Source organism: Styela clava, chromosome 9 (genome assembly GCF_964204865.1).
Source record: "Styela clava chromosome 9, kaStyClav1.hap1.2, whole genome shotgun sequence".
Lineage (NCBI taxonomy): Eukaryota > Metazoa > Chordata > Ascidiacea > Stolidobranchia > Styelidae > Styela > Styela clava.
This window is the reverse complement of record NC_135258.1, coordinates 22,605,796-22,625,088: the sequence shown is the minus strand read 5'-3', so window position 1 is coordinate 22,625,088 and position 19,293 is coordinate 22,605,796. Positions and strand designations below refer to the sequence as shown.

Below are 19,293 nucleotides of genomic sequence, written 5' to 3'. Positions count from 1 at the left end.
AAATTTTTGAATAGTGTAATTTTTACTCTTAACACTCAACAGTTTTTGAGACCCAAATTTTGGAGTTCTCCAATTTTTTTGACCAGTCCATACAAGCGTGTGATCTCCTTTCATAAATCTGAAAACATTGTATTGCAAAATACCAGCAGTAAGTAAGATGTAACTGCACATACGTTACTTACCACAACATCGAAGGGCAGGCGTTTATTGTATAATAGAGAAAGATTTAATATTGCGCAATAATATTCGATTATTCGGTTCGATTCGGTGAAAATATTCGATTCGATTTGAATCAAAAAATTATTCGATTTTGGACAGCCCTACCCAACACACAGCTAAATCATTTTTTATCAAATTAATCGATCAGCCAAAAGCAGGGCTGCGAACTCGAACTTCGAAAAACTCTATCAAATACATGAACTCAAACCCTGACCAGGGTAATGAACTCGAACTTGAGAAACTCAATCAAAGGCATGTGAAAATTTGATCGAGTTTTCACCCCTGGTCAAAAGTGATGTAAGCTGCAGTAACACCACCAAAGTTTACTTAAACATCAATTTCTAACAACGGCACATATAACGCCTGTGATAGATTCACTCTTCTTGCAAGGCCGATTACTTTTACATGAACGTCTTTGCCTTTACTTTTTTTCGACTTAGTGCCTCTGGGGTTTATGTCACCGAAGAACCTGAAAAAAGACCGAACTTAAATGGCGAATAGGTTTCACATATGAAATTTGGAAAACGTCCTGTCATCTCACCACCAAAATAGTAAAAACACAAACACTGGACAAAAATAGTAAAAATGTCAGGTATTTATAATGTATCGTGCCTTGCCAAGGGATAAACAAAAAACTGCCAGTGGGCCAGGAATGCAATTGCTAAACCAAGAAGCACCAGATCCTCCTAGCCTCCAGTTGTCGCAAATCGCAATAGGCTCATCCGCTCGTTGACATTCGATTGCAAATGCAGCAATTGAAAAATATTGTATTAATTTCTGTCATTAGTAATGATTTTTTGCAAATATATCAAAAATTTCCTGCTACAAAATGGAGAGCACAGTGACATCGTTTGAAATTGAAGTTCACTAAAATAAGATTGTTGTGAGTTCATTTTTCACATATGGATGTAAAACATATTAGATTAGGAGGAAACATGTGTGGTACCGCCAGTCAGTCTATTATTAACCACCTAAAACTGTTTAACTAATTAAATTATTCTCAGCCCCACTTATGGCCCAGTCCCCAGGATATGGACACCATGAATTTGTGCAAGTCCAGTCACATATTTCCTTTTCACAACCCATTTTTTGTATTGTATGTCATCAAATAACACTACATGACAGAAGAAACAGGTAATTCGTCAACAACGTGTACATTGTGCCAACAGCAAGAATTATATCAGCACTGTAGACTAGCACATTTTTTCTTACCTCTGAATAAAATCAAACGTCAGCAAGGCCTTCTTTGGATATTCTATGTTGAAAACATAGAACGAAGCAAACTGAAAAGCTACCGCTTCAAAAAACGATCTACAGGAACACACCACTTCTCGTTCAGCGATGACGTAAAAAGTCTCAGCAGTCGCTACCGTGTTACCTGAAACACAAGATTGTAAACTTTAGCTTCGAATCTATAGGCTTATGAATAAAGTGAAAGTCACTCGACAGGTTGATTAATCTTATTATCTCAACTTCTAAAGCCAACTAATAACAAATACACTTACTAGAGGTGGATGATTAGTGATTTTTTTGATAATATGCAATTACACAATTATTAATTGTATAATAGTACGATCATCTCCAAATTGGCTTTGGCTATATATCTAACATAGCAGACATGGATTTGTTCTTATTTTCACTCACCGTTGATAGCAAGCGCAACACTGATAAAACGAAGGGAGAACTTATTACATTGATGAGGCTTATGATGCGCATTACGTTCTTTCAGAAATAATATATTTCATATTTCAAGCAACGCATACTGTGACGCAACAGTTAAAGCAGGTTGCATGACAGAAGCTGGTGATATTATTTTATAATAATCACAACTGAGAAGTATATGGCGACCCAAAATGGCCTTTGAAAAAGTTGCGCAGAATTAATCACAGGAAAACAGCTATCATATCATTTTTCGAAATTGTTCCCGATATTCACAATTACATCGCTCACCTCTAACACTTACCTATGCAAGCAATAAATGGAGATTTTGGAATATCTTTTAATATCTGGGAAAAAGTGGTTTCTTTCTGAAAATAGGCAAAGTAGTGAATGTATATGCCAAAAAATTCCGTTAACCACTATCATGCAGTTAGTTTCCAATTAATTTGCAGTCGGCTCACAAAACTTTATACGAACAGTGTTGTGCAGAAGTTACATTACTCTTGATGCAAAAACTTTCAAAAAAAAGTACTTTACACAAAAAAAGCATAGAACATACCTGGAAACACTTAAATATTTGGTTTAGGTTTTCTCCGAAATAATAGGCGATCAACGTGACCACCCCAGTCGATTTTGGTAATTCAGTTTTCAGACTCTTTGATTCCGATTTTGAAGAACTTATAAATTCAGAAATTTTCTTATTGGTTGAATATTTCAATGTTCTAAATAATAATGCCTGCTAAAACGCTTAAAAACAGTGAAAAACCGTCAAAAAACACCCAGAACCCTGCTAAACGCTTAAAAACAGTGACCAACCGTCAAAAAACACCAAGAACCCTGCTAAAACGCTTAAAAACAGTGAAAAACCGTCAAAAAAACACCAAGAACCCTGCTAAAACGCCTAAAAACAGCGAAAACCCGTCAAAAAACACCAAGAATCCTGCTAAAACGCTTAAAAACAGTGAACAACCGTAAAAAAACACCAAGAACCCTGCTATAACCCTTAAAAACAGTGAAAAACCGTCAAAAAACACCAAGAACCCTGCTAAAACGCTTAAAAACAGTGAAAACCCGTCAAAAAACACCAAGAACCCTGCTAAAACGCTTAAAAACAGTCAAATAATACAGTGTAAATTGTGAAATCGCCAAATACGTTCCGAACAAGATGGCCGCCTTGTAGACTTTGTAGGTATAGTTGAATTCATCTGTCTGTTACCGGTACCGTACCTATTGTTGCCACTGACTTGTAACGTTTGAACGTATCCTATCACCATAGGCTACCGGTAAGTTACATCTATTCCGAAACAAATACTGAAATAGCCAATTCAGATTTTTACTCTTGGTCGTCGATATATACCGGTACCGGTAAGACGGCGAAACTAACGCAGTGTGTAAGCATGTCGCTGTATACAGGTAGGCTACGGTACCGGTACCATTAGATGCTGATGTACACGGTATTTAAAGAATATTTTGGTCTGCCAACTACAAGTCTGCTACTGTAACACAAACATGCTCAATTAACGCATGAAAAGCTACAAAAACCAACCGCCTAAAATAAACATCCACTAACGACAAAGAGCCTCGCTTACCGAGTCCTAATTCCTGAACCAGAAAAAGCGCGGGCTACAGGCACGTGACATTTGAGTGATGTCATAATTGGCACATTACCGGTACTAAATGACCTATGACCGGAAAGAGAAGGATTAAAATATAGGACACTTTGATCTCTGCAAAAAGTACCAGTACCGGTACCTCAATATTCAGACCACTACCCGTGGTAAATTCGCAGCTACCGTACAGACCGTTGCTAACACAATCATCAAACTCAGACTCACGCTATTGCATACTTAACATACGTACCGCATTCAGTTTTCATACGCACGCAACCGATGCTGAGCTCCCAAACAGCTTAGCGTCCCAGCCGAGATGGGCAAGGAAACTCGAAATCAAAAATGCTGCGCACGCAACCTGCCTCGTGGAGTTTTTGCGGATGAATTTTTGGACAAATAGGTCCGCTTACTTCCGGAAAAATAATATATAAAAACAATATCTTATCTTGTCTAATGCAATAGCAAAACAATCAGAATTTTTGGGTGATGAACCAAAATAATTTTAGAATAAAATTAATTCAAATTAATACCCAGAGCAAAATTTAGATGAAATTCTAAAGGAGTATTTAAATTTGCTTCGTGACTATATCGCATGCATAGGTAGATAAATTCGTTTATTGGAAAGAATAGTTACTCGTAAATTAGAGGATCTTAGATTTTTTTACTTTTTCCAAGTATACTAATCTTTTTACTATTTTTCTGTTATATTAATTACTAACTGATCAGTGAAATTACTATTCATTAGTAAACTATTAACAAACAAGCACCCTGATTGGCTCAGCTAAGCAAGTCACGTGATTTCAATAAAATACTCTTGTAGAAAGTAAAATTCAACGAAAAATTAGTAAAAATTTACTAGAAAAATTAGTATATTTACTAATTTTTTTAACAGTGTATATTTATATTATGTTACGACTTAGCGACGAACTTATGTACGAAGTTATTAATTCGTTTAAACTAGTGCATATTTGAATTATTTTGATTTATGTTATATGGTAGTATATACTCAATCGCGTTACTGTGCGAAAATAATTTAATCCTGGGAAGTTGTTTTTGTTCGAACCAAAGGCTACGAGGCCAGCCTACATTAAACTCTAACAAAAACAGTAGTCGAGGCTTCTATCGCAAACTTGAAAATATTTTTCTCTCCCAAAACCTATCCGTTCCTCAACGTAATTCGAGTTTGTAGACAGCAAATAATGTGCCAAGCCTATAACAAAATAGAAATTAATGAATAGATTTGATAAAAAAAAAATGTTTGCCAAAAATGATAAGAAAACTCAATAAATAATATTTCAGATCACCGCTAACCCAATATAAGTATATTATGAACATCGTAGAACAACTTTATTAAGATAAGAATTCAATATAGCATTTTATTATAAAAAAGTTCAAAAGATTTCTAAAAAAACATTTGACAATTCATAGAAATCCTATTTGAGCTGGGCCATTCCACTACCCAATACAAAGTTATTCTCGCCAACTCACAGTAAATGTATGGTAAACTTTCGTATTGGATTGCGTTTCTACATTAAAATCAATATCATTCCAGGCAACCTTGCAAGGTCTCAGTGATAGACTATTGCACCTCGAACAACGTCCCAGTATTATAAGTCAAAGGTATTTTTTAAATTCAATTCCATTAAAAATGCGTCACTAAGCAGGGATAACAGTATTATTGAACGAGTGGCGTTAGTCAGATTCAGAGAATCCATGTCGAAGAGAGCAGTCAAATCATCAGAGTCAGTCAGTGACTGTTGCTGCCTAATGTAATGACTGATCAACTCAAACCCAAATCAGTGGTTGTAGACCTTAGAAAACAAGCCCAAGAAATAAATTATGTGCCAAACCTAAATGATTCACTCCCATAATCTCGCACCTTGAGATTCTGTCCCAATGGCATTAAAATTAGAATCGGTGTAATTTGTTGATAAACAGTCAACAAGATTATACTTGAATAGGAACCGGGAGAGTTATCTCCTGAAACAACAAACTTAATCCTTTATATCATTTTTCATTTACATATTTCCATTCAATCATTTTTAGGTACACATTACGAAACTGCGGTTCTGTTTTTTCCCAATGTCTTCAACAGTCATAGGATCAAGTATAGGGCAACCTATAATTTAATAAGTTTGTAACACAAATCGTGTCATTTCGAAGTTATGGTGAGTTTCAATAATTGGTATTCGAGTCACTTCTCGATTTACTACAAGAACTCTGTACGATCTTCGTGTTTTGGTAAGTCCTACAGACTCAAGAACCCAATTGATGTAGATTATTCACGAATTATGGGCCATAGGCTTTTAAAAGTTTTTTTTTAAATATTTGTTATAAGGTTATCACACAGTACACAGAAGGTTAAACTTATCTTGGTGAATAAATATGATTTGCTTTTTAATTCCATCAGTTTCTATGCCTCACAGAGATTAGATTATATTCTTGAATTATCTTTTTGTGTCAATTTACGTTGTCTCAATTTTTAATTGATATTGAACTGTGGAGTTTTGCATTTCCAATAAAGTATTAGAATGTCCTTAATGCATTCTATTATCTTAAATATTCAGCAAATGTCTTCAATTAGACTTCTGTGGTAAGGATGATCGACTTGAACAACTTGTTAGATCACGTAATGTCCCCTTCTTCAAATAGATACTTTTTGTTATATTCTTTATACAAACTCGCCACAAGCTGCGAATATTGAGATTTTCGTGGTAAATTATCACTAGCTATTTGGTCTTGCAGCAAATATTTTGCGAGCGTGAAAAATTCCGATTCTTCAGACACATATATAACGCGAGTAATCGTCCCATCGATATCTCTCTGCTTACATTATTTTTAATTCTTCATCTTCTTGTGGATATATGCTTTATGACATCATAATGAGTGAGACAAAACATAATATAACATGTGTTCTTTTTATTCCAGAATCTAGAAAACAAGCGATACACTGAAAGGACAGCTCCATCCACCCTATTTCGACGAATGTGGAGTCTGAACAAGATATAAAACTCTTATGATAGAGAAGATCAACAATATAAACGGAGAGGAAAAGGATAATAAGATATGTGAGTTCAGCTTTCTAATTAGTCTTCTTTAAACCTTTCGGGAAGCTGATAAACAAAGCTTTTCATCCGGTTTATCGGAGACTTTTGACAACCCGCCTAATATGCAAGGAATGATAAACTAAACGATTTATTATTGTTAATCACAAACAAAATGACCCGGCTTCTTGTCTGTGCCTTAGCTTGATGTGACATAGAATTCGCCTTAGAACTGGTTCATTGGGAAGGTTATCTGCTAAAACAATAAACATAATCAGCTCATAACATATTGGCATAAAAGTATATACAGGTTGAAATCATACATAATATAAGTATATACATACCGTATGTTCTGATTCTTCTCGCAATACAGTCATGCAAAGTATACTCCAAAGTAACTTTAATTCAGCTTGTATGACTAAAGTAGCAAATCTGCAGTGTTAGCCTACTATGCTAATTTGCTTATTATACAGTCCCAACCTGCAGTCGAGAATTGTGTTTTATTCGCAATTGAGAATAAGTTATAACTTTTATACATACATATTGTATACTTTCCTCTCACTCAAGAATACTACAACCAATACTGAACACCAAAACACTGACTTACACCAAATACTAAGCCAGACTGAACCAAATAGTCTGATCCGCGCGCTTTCAATTTTGCAATTATCGAGATTGATTGCTAAACTATCAAAATACCACTTTGTTCCGTCAGATACGCCCACATTGGCTGCGTAATACGTCAAACGTCTTCATCGATAACATACCTCAGTCATTGTCAAGCGATGTTCCGCGGAACACTGGTGTTTCGTGAGGGGCATTCAGGTGTTTCTTGGTTTTGGCACCTTTCTATTTGCAAGACCGTTAATTCCTGCCTGTTTTTAGAAACAATTGAAACGAGGTTCTGCCGCTGTCCATTTTTGCTTTTAATTAAAGTCACAGCAGAGTGCCCATGTCACTGTGCACAGAGCCAAGGAGATGCAAATGACAAGATAATTTTTGATGAATTTTGCACCGATGATGGAATTGAGTTATAGAGATATATGATTGTATAGAGTTATGATTGAGTTATAAGCAGATAGCCAAAACTCGTCCAAACTTGTTTTTCTGTTAGCCTAAATTACTGCGCACGTCAATATAGTGGAAGTTGGACAGCTTGTTTACAAATACATTATGACAAAACAGTGCAATTACGACGTGACAATCGCCCTTATTCAATCGTATGCAAATGCAGTAATATTACCAGTCTAATACTCAAGTTTTACAGGATTGCCCGTTGTATGCATGCTTTGGTGTATAACCAATAGCTCTTTTTCTAAAATTTGAAAAAGATCCGCGGCAGAACTGATAATATCTTGCGCCACACTAGTGTGCCCCGGCATACAGTTTGAGAAACGCTGCTGTATTTGCACAGCAGGTGCGCGATAATTTCCGCTCATCACGGTGGTCAGTCAGCGCCTATGGCAATCGCCGTGGTTTCGACGATGGATGCAATAGCTGCAATTGTAGATGCATCCCCTCTCTCCTCGAGGCGCAAATGAAATGAAAAGTTGAAATGTTCCAGCGACTTCCCATCATGATCCACCGTCCGAAGACAAATCGCCTAGCATTGACTAGGATTTGTCGATCGTGATCGATTGCAATCTGACACCGGACGCAAATTCCAATCTGTTCCTGAACTTATCCAGCCATAGCTCAGACTCTTTCCTTGCGCGATTTTTCAGCATTATCGGACTCTTCGATCTCATCATGGCCCCTGACCTATACGCCATTGTATGCGTAAAAAATAATCGGTGAAATTTTAGAAGGATTTTTGAATATTCTCTGTTTAGGGAGACAACGGAAAATTGTTCAGCATGTTTTATACGCCTCTAACTTCCACTTCCTATAGTCTCCATAGTTTTATCTAGAGGTAGCCAACAGCATATGATCTGCACTGCTATCGTGCTTCTCCAGTCTACGGTTAGTTTCCACAGGCTTCGATCACGAAGACAATCCGCCAAATGCAAATGCAGACTCCGATTTTTCCGTAGAAGTACTGAAATTTTGGTAAGGGTAGAATATACTATCTGCGAGTACAATTATATTCCCTTTCTCTCTGCTTAGTTTTTTCAAATTTTATATATCCAACTGCAACTGCTAATACATTGGCATTGGAGTGAAATAAAACATATAATCTGTGTTTTATTCCATTCCAAATACCTAGCGATACACACGAAAGAGCCACCGTTTAGCTAGATTCTCGGATACGTATATGAAGTCGAAGAAAGCTGTACCATTTTTTAAGTATGAGGCTTGGCTCCGTTTTAGCCTGACTATATAATCTATTCACGTATTTTCACAATTTTTGACTTTACAAGATGAATGCTTCGTAACTCACTTTTTGTCCTGCCAATATTGCTTCTTTGGTTAGTGGTGTTGTATGACAGCTGACAGAATGTATGTCGTATGTTGCTATGGCGCGCGGGCCGTAATTTGCCATGTGAGATCTAGATTTTAGATTCCAAATTTTACTAGATTGTGAACAAAATATCTAGATCTAGGTATAATACACCTCCAGCGACAGCACCAATGTAGGGTAGTGAGCTGTGAATATTAGACTTTGAAAAAATATCTTTGAATGGTTAGTAAAATCGACTAATCTTCCCTCTCATTTATTATCGTTTTCAATCACCTGAATTCGCTACACTATCGGTTCTGTATGACGACATAATGAACAAGTCGGAACGAATAAACTTTATTTTCATTCAAGATAAACAGCGATATCCAAACTAGCGACCGCTCGTCTACGCATTACCTAACAAGTGTGAAGTCCAAGAACCTGGATTCCTACAAGGAGGAGAAGAAGTCCAAGAAGATATACACTACAGAGAACAAACTTACAATAAAAGATGTGAGTTTAGCTTTTTTATTTAGGCCGAAACTTCCTGTACGCTGATGAGGGAGAAATTTAATGCTTCCACACAACGATAGTAAAGTTTCGTTTGTTTTAGAATCACTCAATACTTGATCACAAGGTCATATCTGTAGATTAGTATATATATCTTTCAAGTGCAATATTTTAGATATGTTTTGTTTCAGACTATTTTGAAATCAGGAATTTTCTTTCGAATTTTATTGCAAATTGTCACCATTGATTTCCTTTATCATATATTTATATTGTGTTACGACTTAGTGACGAACTTATGTACGAAGTTATTAATTCATTTAAACTAGTGCATATTTGAATTATTTTGATTTATTCCAAACACATTACGGTTATATGGTAGTATATATTCAATCGCGTTACTGTGCGAAAATAATTTATTCCTGGGAAGTTGTCTTCGTTCGAACCAAAGGCTACGTGGCCAGCCTACATTGAACGCTAACAAAAACAGTAGTCGAGGCTTCTATCGCAAACTTGAAAATATATTTCTCTCCCAAAACCTATCCGTTTCTCAACGTACTTCGAGTTTGTAGAAAGCAAATAATGTGCCAAGCTTATAACAAAATAGAAAAAAAAAATGAACAGATTTTTAATTAGATTTTTTTTTTCCAAAAATGATAAGAAAACAAATTATTTATTATTTCAGATCACGACTAACCCAATATAAGTATACTATGAACATCGTAGAACAATGGTATTAAGATAAGAATTCAATATAGCATTATATTATTCAAAAGTTCGATACATTACCAAAAAAATATTTGACAATGGCTAACTGCTATAACCATTCATAGAAACCTTATTGAGCTGGGCCATTCCACTACCCAATACGAAATTATTCTCACCAATTCACAGCAAATGTATGATAAAATTTCATATTGGATTGCGTTTCTAGATTAAAATCAAAATCATTCCAAGCAACCTTGCTAGGTCTTAGTGATAGACTATTGCACTTGGAACAACATCCCGCTATTAGTCAAACGTTTTTTTTTTATTCAATTTCACTAAAAGGATTAACAGTATTATGGAACGAGTGGCGTTAGTCAGATTCATAGAATCCATGTCGAAGAGAGCAGTCAAATCATCAGAGTCAGTGACTGTTGTTGCCTAATGTAATGGCTGATCAACTCAATCGCAAATCAGTGGTTGTAGACCTTTGAAAACACGTCCACGAAATAAGTCATGTCCCAAATCAAAACGATTTATTCCAAGAATTTCGTACCATGAGTTTCTGTCCCAATAGCATTAAAATTAGGATCGGTATAATTTCTTGATAAACAGTCAACACGATGATACTTGAATAGGAGGAATCGAGAGGGTTATCTCCTGAAACAATAAACTTAATCATTTATAAATCATTTTTCATTTATATATTTCCGTCCAATCATTTTTAGGAAAAACATTACGGAATTTCGGTTCTGTTTTTTACAATGTCTTCAACAGTCATAGGATCAAGAATAGGGCAGCCTATAATTTGAGAATTTTGTAACACAAATCATGTCATTTCGAAGTTATGGTGATTTTCAATAATTGTTATTCGAGTCACTTGTCGATTTACTACAAGAACTCTGTACGCTCTTCGTGTTTTGGTAAGTCCTACACACTCAAGAACTGAAAATTAGGATATTTTCAAACACTGATCAGTTAACTCCGGTCAATTAATGTAGATTATTCATGAATTATGGGCCATAGGCTTATAAAAGCTTTTTTTAATATTCGTTATAAGGTTAGCACACAGTACACAGAAGGTCATCAAACTTATCTTGTTATTTAAATATTTAAATTATATTCTTGAAAACCTTCTTGTGTCAATTTACGCTGTCTCAATTTATAATTGATATTGATTTTTTGCATTTGTTATAAAGTACTATAGAACGTTGTTAATACATCCCATTATAATAAATATTCAGCAAATTTCTTTGCTTTGACTTCTTTCGTACGAAATATCGACTTGAACTATTTGCTAGCACACCTAATGACTCTCTCTTCAAATAGATACTTTTTGTGATATTGTTTATACAAACTCTCTTGAAGCAAGCGAACACAAAAGTTTTTCGAGGTAAATTATCATAAGCTATTTGGTCTTGCTGCAGATATTTTGCGAGCGTGAAAATTCTGATTATACGGTCATTTATCAAACGAGTAATCCTACTATCGCTATCTCTCTGTTTCAGTTTTTTTCATTTTTTACCTATCTTCACCTGCTTGTGAATTTATTCTTTATGACATCATAACGAGAATATCGGTCAGAGACCGAAGACTTATCGATCGAAAGTTAGGGGATCCCCCAAAACAGCGCTCTTACTCCATAGTGACACCTTGTGTCCCATCACTAATTAATTCTAATTATTAACTCGCTAATTATACAACATAATTCGCCCAAAATCAATAGGCTTCTGGTCCGAGATATGATGAATGCACATGCAAAATCTGGAGCAGATTTAATTTCGCTTTCGTGAGATATCGCGTGCATCTAACAGACAGACAGACAGACAGACAAATACCTATCAACATACTTACCGATTAAAATCGATAAGTAATGAGTGGAACAAACATAATATAACCTTTTTTTTTTATTCTAGAATCTAAATACAAGCGATACACTGAAAGCACAGCTCACCTACCCGCATTTCCGACAAATGTGGAGTCTGAAAAAGACACCAAATCTCTTATGACGAATGAGATCAACAAGATAAACAGAGAGAAAAAGTATAATAAAAGATGTGAGTTCAGCATTCTAATTAGTCTATTTTGTAACTTCCGGGAAGCCGATAAAGAAAGTTTTTTATCGATTTATCGGAGACATTTGACAACGCGTTCAATATGCAAGGGCTACTAAACTAAACGATTTATTATTATTAATTACAAGCAAAATGGCCCGGCTTTTTGTCTGTGTCTCAGCTTGGATGCCCCAATACAATTCAACATAGAACCATTGCAATTTTTTGAAAATACGACAACAAGATGATACACCAAATTCAATCTGGAGAGTTATCTGCTAAAACAATAAACATAATAAGCAACATATTGGCATAAAATCATATACAGATTAAAATCATACAATATATAAAGTATATAGATACCGTATATGTTCTGAGTCTTCACGCACTACAATTAGCGAAGTATACTCCAAAGTAACTTCAATTCAGCTTGTATGACTAAATTAGCAAACCTGCAGTGTTAGCCTACTATGCTAATTTGCTCATTATACAGTCTCAACCTGCAGCCAAAACTTGTTTTTCATTCGCAATTGAGAACGTTTATGTTGACCTCAAGTTATATTTTTAATACATACTGTTATTTCTTTCTGCTAACTCACGAATACTACGATCATTGGACACAAAAACACTGATTTACAACAAATACTAAGCCAGACTGAACCAAGTCGTCTGATCAGCGCGCTTCCAATTTAGCAATTATCGAGATTGATTGCAAAACTATGGACATACCACTTTGTTCCGTCAGATACGACCACATTGGCTGCCTAACACGTCAAATATCTTCATAAATAATATATGTCAGCGATTGTTAAGCGATGTTCCGCGGAGCACTGGTGTTCCGTGATAAGCATTCAGGTGTTTTTTGGTCTTGATGACTTTCTATTTGCCAGGCCAGTAAATTTCCGTTCAGGTAGATGCAACCATGAGAGTCACTCAAGAATACTTTCTCTCTTGCGCTTCTCCAAGATTCGCTAGATACGCCCACATTGTCTGCGTGAAAACGTCAAACGTCATCGCAAATAACATATGTCAGTGATTATCAACCGATATTTCGCGTAACACTGATGTTCCGCGCCATGCGTTCGTGTATTTCGTGGGGTTAACGCTTTCCTATTTGCATGACCGTTAATTGCCGTTAAAGCATATATGTAGTCATGAGAGGCCCACCAGGGTACTTTCGTTTTGCGCAATATATAAAAGATATCTCCGTTGTTTCCACTAAAAATTTGTTTGAAGCGTCTTAGCGATTACGTACTGGCCGGCAGTGACCGTTTTGATGTAATGTACCATAACTAAAATAAGTCCGTGGGCGTCACAAAGTTGCGTGCAACACGAGAGGATGCTTTCCCTGTATTTGCATTGCGGGTCCGCGTTAATATCCGTTCATTACCGGTGCTTCGTCAGCGCCTATGGCAACCGCCGGGGTTTCGGCGATAGAATTTTGACAATGAAATTTGACTTTGAAAAAATATATTTGAATGGTTAGTAAAATCGACTAATCTTCCCTCTCATTTATCATCGTTTTCAATCAACTGAATTTGCTATACTATTGGTTCTGTATGGCGACATAATGAACAAAACAGAACGAATAAATTTTGTTATTTTCATTCAAGATAACAAGCAATATCCAAACTAGCGACCGCTCGTTTACCGCATCACGTCACAAGTGCGAAGTCCAATAACCTAAATTCCTACAAGGAGGAGAAGGAGGCCAGCAAGATATACACTATGCAGAGAACAAACTTACAAGAAAAGATGTGAGTTTAGCTTTTTTATTTAGACCGTAACTTCCTGTACGCTGATGAGGGAGAAATTTAATGCTTCCACACAACGATAGTAAAGTTTCGTTTGTTTTAGAATCACTCAATACTTGATCACAAGGTCATATCTGTAGATTAGTATATATATCTTTTAAGTGCAATATCTTAGATATGTTTTGTTTCAGACTATTTTGAAATCAGGAATTTTCATTCGTATTTTATTGCAAATTGTCACCATTGATTACCTTTATCATATATTTATATTATGTTACGACTTAGCGACAAACTTATGTACGAAGTTATTAATTCGTTTGAATTATTTCGATTCATTCCAAACACATTACGGTTATATGGTAGTATCCACTCAATCGCGTTACTGTGCGAAAATAATTCAATCCTGGGAAGTTGTTTTTGTTCGAACCAAAGGCTACGAGGCCAGCCTACATTAAACTCTAACAAAAACAGTAGTCGAGGCTTCTATCGCAAACTTGAAAATATATTTTTCTCCCAAAACCTATCCGTTCCTCAACGTACTTCGAGTTTGTAGACAGCAAACAATGTGCCAAGCCTATAACAAAATAGAAAATAATGAATAGATTTGATAAAAAAAAATTTTTGCCAAAAATGATAAGAAAACTCAATAAATAATATTTCAGATCACCGCTAACCCAATATAAGTATATTATGAACATCGTAGAACAACTTTATTAAGATAAGAATTCAATATAGCATTTTATTATATAAAAGTTCAAAAGATTTCTGAAAAAACATTTGACAATGCATAGAAATCCTATTTGAGCTGGACCATTCCACTACCCAATACGAAGTTATTCTCGCCAACTCACAGTAAATGTATGGTAAACTTTCGTATTGGATTGCGTTTCTACATTAAAATCAATATCATTCCAGGCAACCTTGCAAAATTCAATTCCAATAAAAATGCGTCACTATGCAGGGATAACAGTATTATTGAACGAGTGGCGTTAGTCAGTTCCGTCAGATACGCCCACGTTGGCTGCGTAATACGTCAAACGTCTTCATCGATAACATACCTAAGTCATTGTCAAGCGATGTTCCGCGGAACACTGGTGTTTCGTGAGGGGCATTCAGGTGTTTCTTGGTCTTGGCACCTTTCTATTTGCAAGACCGTTAATTCCTGCCTGTTTTGAGAAACAATTGAAACGAGGTTCTGCCGCTGTCTATTTTTGCTTTTAATTAAAGTCACAGCAGAGTGCCCATGTCACTGTGCACAGAACCATGCAAATGACAAGATAATTTTTGATGGATTTTGCACCGATGATGGAATTGAGTTATAGAGATATATGATTGTATAGAGTTATGATTGAGTTATAAGCAGATAGCCAAAACTCGTCCAAACTTGTTTTTCTGTTAGCCTAAATTATTGCGCACGTCAACATGGTGGAAGTTGGACGGCTTGTTTACAAATACATTATGACATAACAGTGCAATTACGACGTGACAATCGTCCTTATTCAATCATATGCAAATGCAGTAATATTACCAGTCTAATACTCAAGTTTTACAGGATTGCCCGTTGTATGCATGCCTTGGTGTATAACCAATAGCTCTTTTTCTAAAATTTGAAAAGATCCGCGGCAGAACTGATAATATCTTGCGCCACACTAGTGTGCCCCGGCATACAGTTTGAGAAACGTTGCTGTATTTGCACCGCAGGTGCGCGATAATTTCCGCTCATCACGGGTGCTCAGTCAGCGCCTATGGCAATCGCCGTGGTTTCGACGATGGATGCAATAGCTGCAATTGTAGATGCATCCCCACTCTCCTTGAGGCGCACGAGCTCGTTGTAATGTTCCAGCGACTTCCCATCATGATCCACCGTCCGAAGACAAATCGCCCAGCATTGACTAGGATTTGTCGATCGTGATCGATTGCAACCTGACACTGGACGAAATTCCAATCTTTTCCTGAACTTCTTCAGCCTTGCGCGATTTTTCAGCATTATCGACTCTTCGATCTCATCATGGCCCCTGACCTATACGCCATTGTATGCGTACAAAATAATCGGTGAAATTTTAGAAGGATTTTTGAATATTCTCTGTTTAGGGAGACAACGGAAAATTGTTCAGCATGTTTTATACGCCTTTAACTTCCACTTCCAATAGTCTCCATAGTTTAATCTAGAGGTAGCCAACAGCATATGATCTGCACTGCTATCGTGCTTCTCCAGTCCACGGTTAGTTTTCACAGGCTTCGATCACGAAGACAATCCGCCAAATGCAAATGCAGACTCCGATTTTTCCGTAGAAGTACTGAAATTTTGGTAAGGGTAGAATATACTATCTGCGAGTACAATTATATTCCCTTTCTCTCTGTTTAGTTTTTTTAATTTTATATATCCAACTGCAACTGCTAATATATTGGCATTGGAGTGAAAGAAAACATATAATCTGTGTTTTATTCCATTCCAAATACCTAGCGATACACACGAAAGAGCCACCGTTTAGCTAGATTCTCGGATACGTATATGAAGTCGAAGAAAACTGTACCATTTTTTAAGTATGAGGCTTGGCTCCGTTTTAGCCTGACTATATAATCTATTCACGTATTTTCCCAATTTTTGGCTTTACAAGATGAATGCTTCGTAACTCACTTTTTGTCCTGCCAATAATGCTTCTTTGGTTAGTGGTGTTGTATGACAGCTGACAGAATGTATGTCGTATGTTGCTATGGCGCGCGGGCCGTAATTTGCCATGTGAGATCTAGATTTTAGATTCCAAATTTTACTAGATTGTGAACAAAATATCTAGATCTAGCTATAATACACCTCCAGCGACAGCCCCAATGTAGGGTAGTAAGCTGTGAATATTAGACTTTGGAAAAATATCTTTGAATGGTTAGTAAAATCGACTAATCTTCCCTCTCATTTATTATCGTTTTCAATCACCTGAATTCGCTACACTATCGGTTCTGTATGACGACATAATGAACAAGTCGGAACGAATAAATTTTATTTTCATTCAAGATAATAAGCGATATCCAAACTAGCGACCGCTCGTCTACGCATTACCTCACAAGTGTGAAGTCCAAGTATCTGGATTCCTACAAGGAGGAGAAGAAGTCCAAGAAGATATACACTACAGAGAACAAACTTACAATAAAAGATGTGAGTTTAGCTTTTTTATTTAGGCCGTAACTTCCTGTACGCTTATAAGGGAGAAATTTATTGCTTTCACACAACGATAGTAATGTTTCGTTTGTTTTAGAATCGCTCAATACTTGAATACAAACTCATATCTGCAGGTTAGCATATATATCCTTCAAGTGCAATATCTTAGATATGTTTTATTTCAGACTATTTTGAAATCAGGAATTTTTATTCTTATTTTATTGCAAATTGTCACCATTGATTTCCTTTATCATATATTTATATTTTATTGCAAATTGTCACCATTGATTTCCTTTATCATATATTTATATTATGTTACGATTTAGCGACGAAGTTATTAATTCGTTTAAACTAGTGCATATTTGAATTATTTTGATTTATTCCAAACACCTTACGGTTATATGGTAGTATCCACTCAATCGCATTACTGTGTAGAGATAATTTAATCCTGGGAAGTTGTTTTCGTTCGAACCAAAGGCTACGAGGCCAGCCTACATTAAACTCTAACAAAAACAGTAGTCGAGGCTTCTATCGTAAACTTGAAAATATATTTCTCTCCCAAAACCTATCCGTTTCTCAACGTTCTTCGAGTTTGTAGACAGCAAATAATGTGCTAAGCTTATAACAAAACAGAAAAAAAATGAACAGATTTTTAATAAGATTTTTTTTCTCCACAAAATGATAAGAAAACATATTATTTATTATTTCAGATCACGACTAACCCAATATAAGTATACTATGAACATCGTAGAACAATTGTATTAAGATAAGAATTCAATATAGCATTATATTATATAAAAGTTCGATACATTACCAAAAAAATATTTGACAATGGCTAACTGCTATAACCATTCATAGAAATCCTATTGAGCTGGGCCATTCCACTACCCAATACGAAATTATTCTCACCAATTCACAGCAAATGTATGATAAAGTTTCATATTGGATTGCGTTTCTAGATTAAAATCAAAATCATTCCAAGCAACCTTGCAAGGTCTTAGTGATAGACTATTGCACCTGGAACAACATCCCACTATTAGTCAAACGTATTTTTTTTTATTCAATTTCACTAAAAGGAATAACAGTATTATGGAACGAGTGGCGTTAGTCAGATTCATAGAATCCATGTCGAAGAGAGCAGTCAAATCATCAGAGTCAGTGACTGTTGTTGCCTAATGTAATGGCTGATCAACTCAATCGCAAATCAGTGGTTGTAGACCTTTGAAAACACGTCCACGAAATAAGTCATGTCCCAAATCAAAACGATTTATTCCCAGAATTTCGTACCATGAGTTTCTGTCCCAATAGCATTAAAATTAGAATCGGTATAATTTCTTGATAAACAGTCAACACGATGATACTTGAATAGGAATCGAGAGGATTATCTCCTGAAACAATAAACTTAATCATTTATATATCATTTTTCATTTATATATTTCCGTTCAATCATTTTTAAGTACACATTACGGAACTTCGATTCTGATTTTCACAATGTCTTCGATAGTCATAGGATCAAGTATAGGGCAGCCTATAATTTGAGAATTTTGTAACACAAATCATGTCATTTCGAAGTTATGGTGAGTTTTAAAAATTGGTATTCAAGTCACTTCTCGATTTACTACAAGAACTTTGTACGCTCTTCGTGTTTTGGTAAGTCCTACAGACTCAAGAACTAAAAATTAGGATATTTTCAAACACTGATCAGTTAACTCCGGTCAATTGATGTAGACTATTCATAAATTATGGGCCATAGGCTTATAAAAGCTTTTTGAATATTTGTTATAAGGTTAGCACACAGTACACAGAAGGTCATCAAACTTATCTTGGTATTTAAATTATATTCTTGAATACCTTCTTGTGTCAATTTACGCTGTCTCAATTTATAATTGATATTTTGCATTTGTTATAAAGTACTAGAACGTTTTTAATACATCCCATTATAATAAATATTCAGCAAATTTCTTTGCTTAGACTTCTTTTGTACGAAATATCGACTTGAACTATTTGCTAGCTCACCTAATGACCCTCTCTTCAAATAGATACTTTTTGTGATATTGTTTATACAAACTCTCTTGAAGCAAGCGAACACAAAAGTTTTTCGAGGTAAATTATTATAAGCTATTTGGTCTTGCGGCAGATATTTTGCGAGCGTGAAAATTCTGATTATACGGTCATTTATCAAACGAGTAATCCTACTATCGCTATCT

At 35.7% G+C, this 19,293-nt stretch overlaps 1 long non-coding RNA gene across 1 annotated transcript; it reads right to left on the bottom strand.

The window, feature by feature from the left end:
• Positions 1 to 422: 422 nt before the first annotated feature.
• LOC144427379 (uncharacterized) lies at positions 423 to 3,343 on the bottom strand. The gene is made up of 4 exons (XR_013477945.1): positions 2,438 to 3,343; positions 2,183 to 2,246; positions 1,432 to 1,597; positions 423 to 688 (listed from the first exon to the last, which is right to left on the bottom strand). It is a non-coding gene; the product is annotated as an uncharacterized LOC144427379 (long non-coding RNA).
• Positions 3,344 to 19,293: the final 15,950 nt, after the last annotated feature.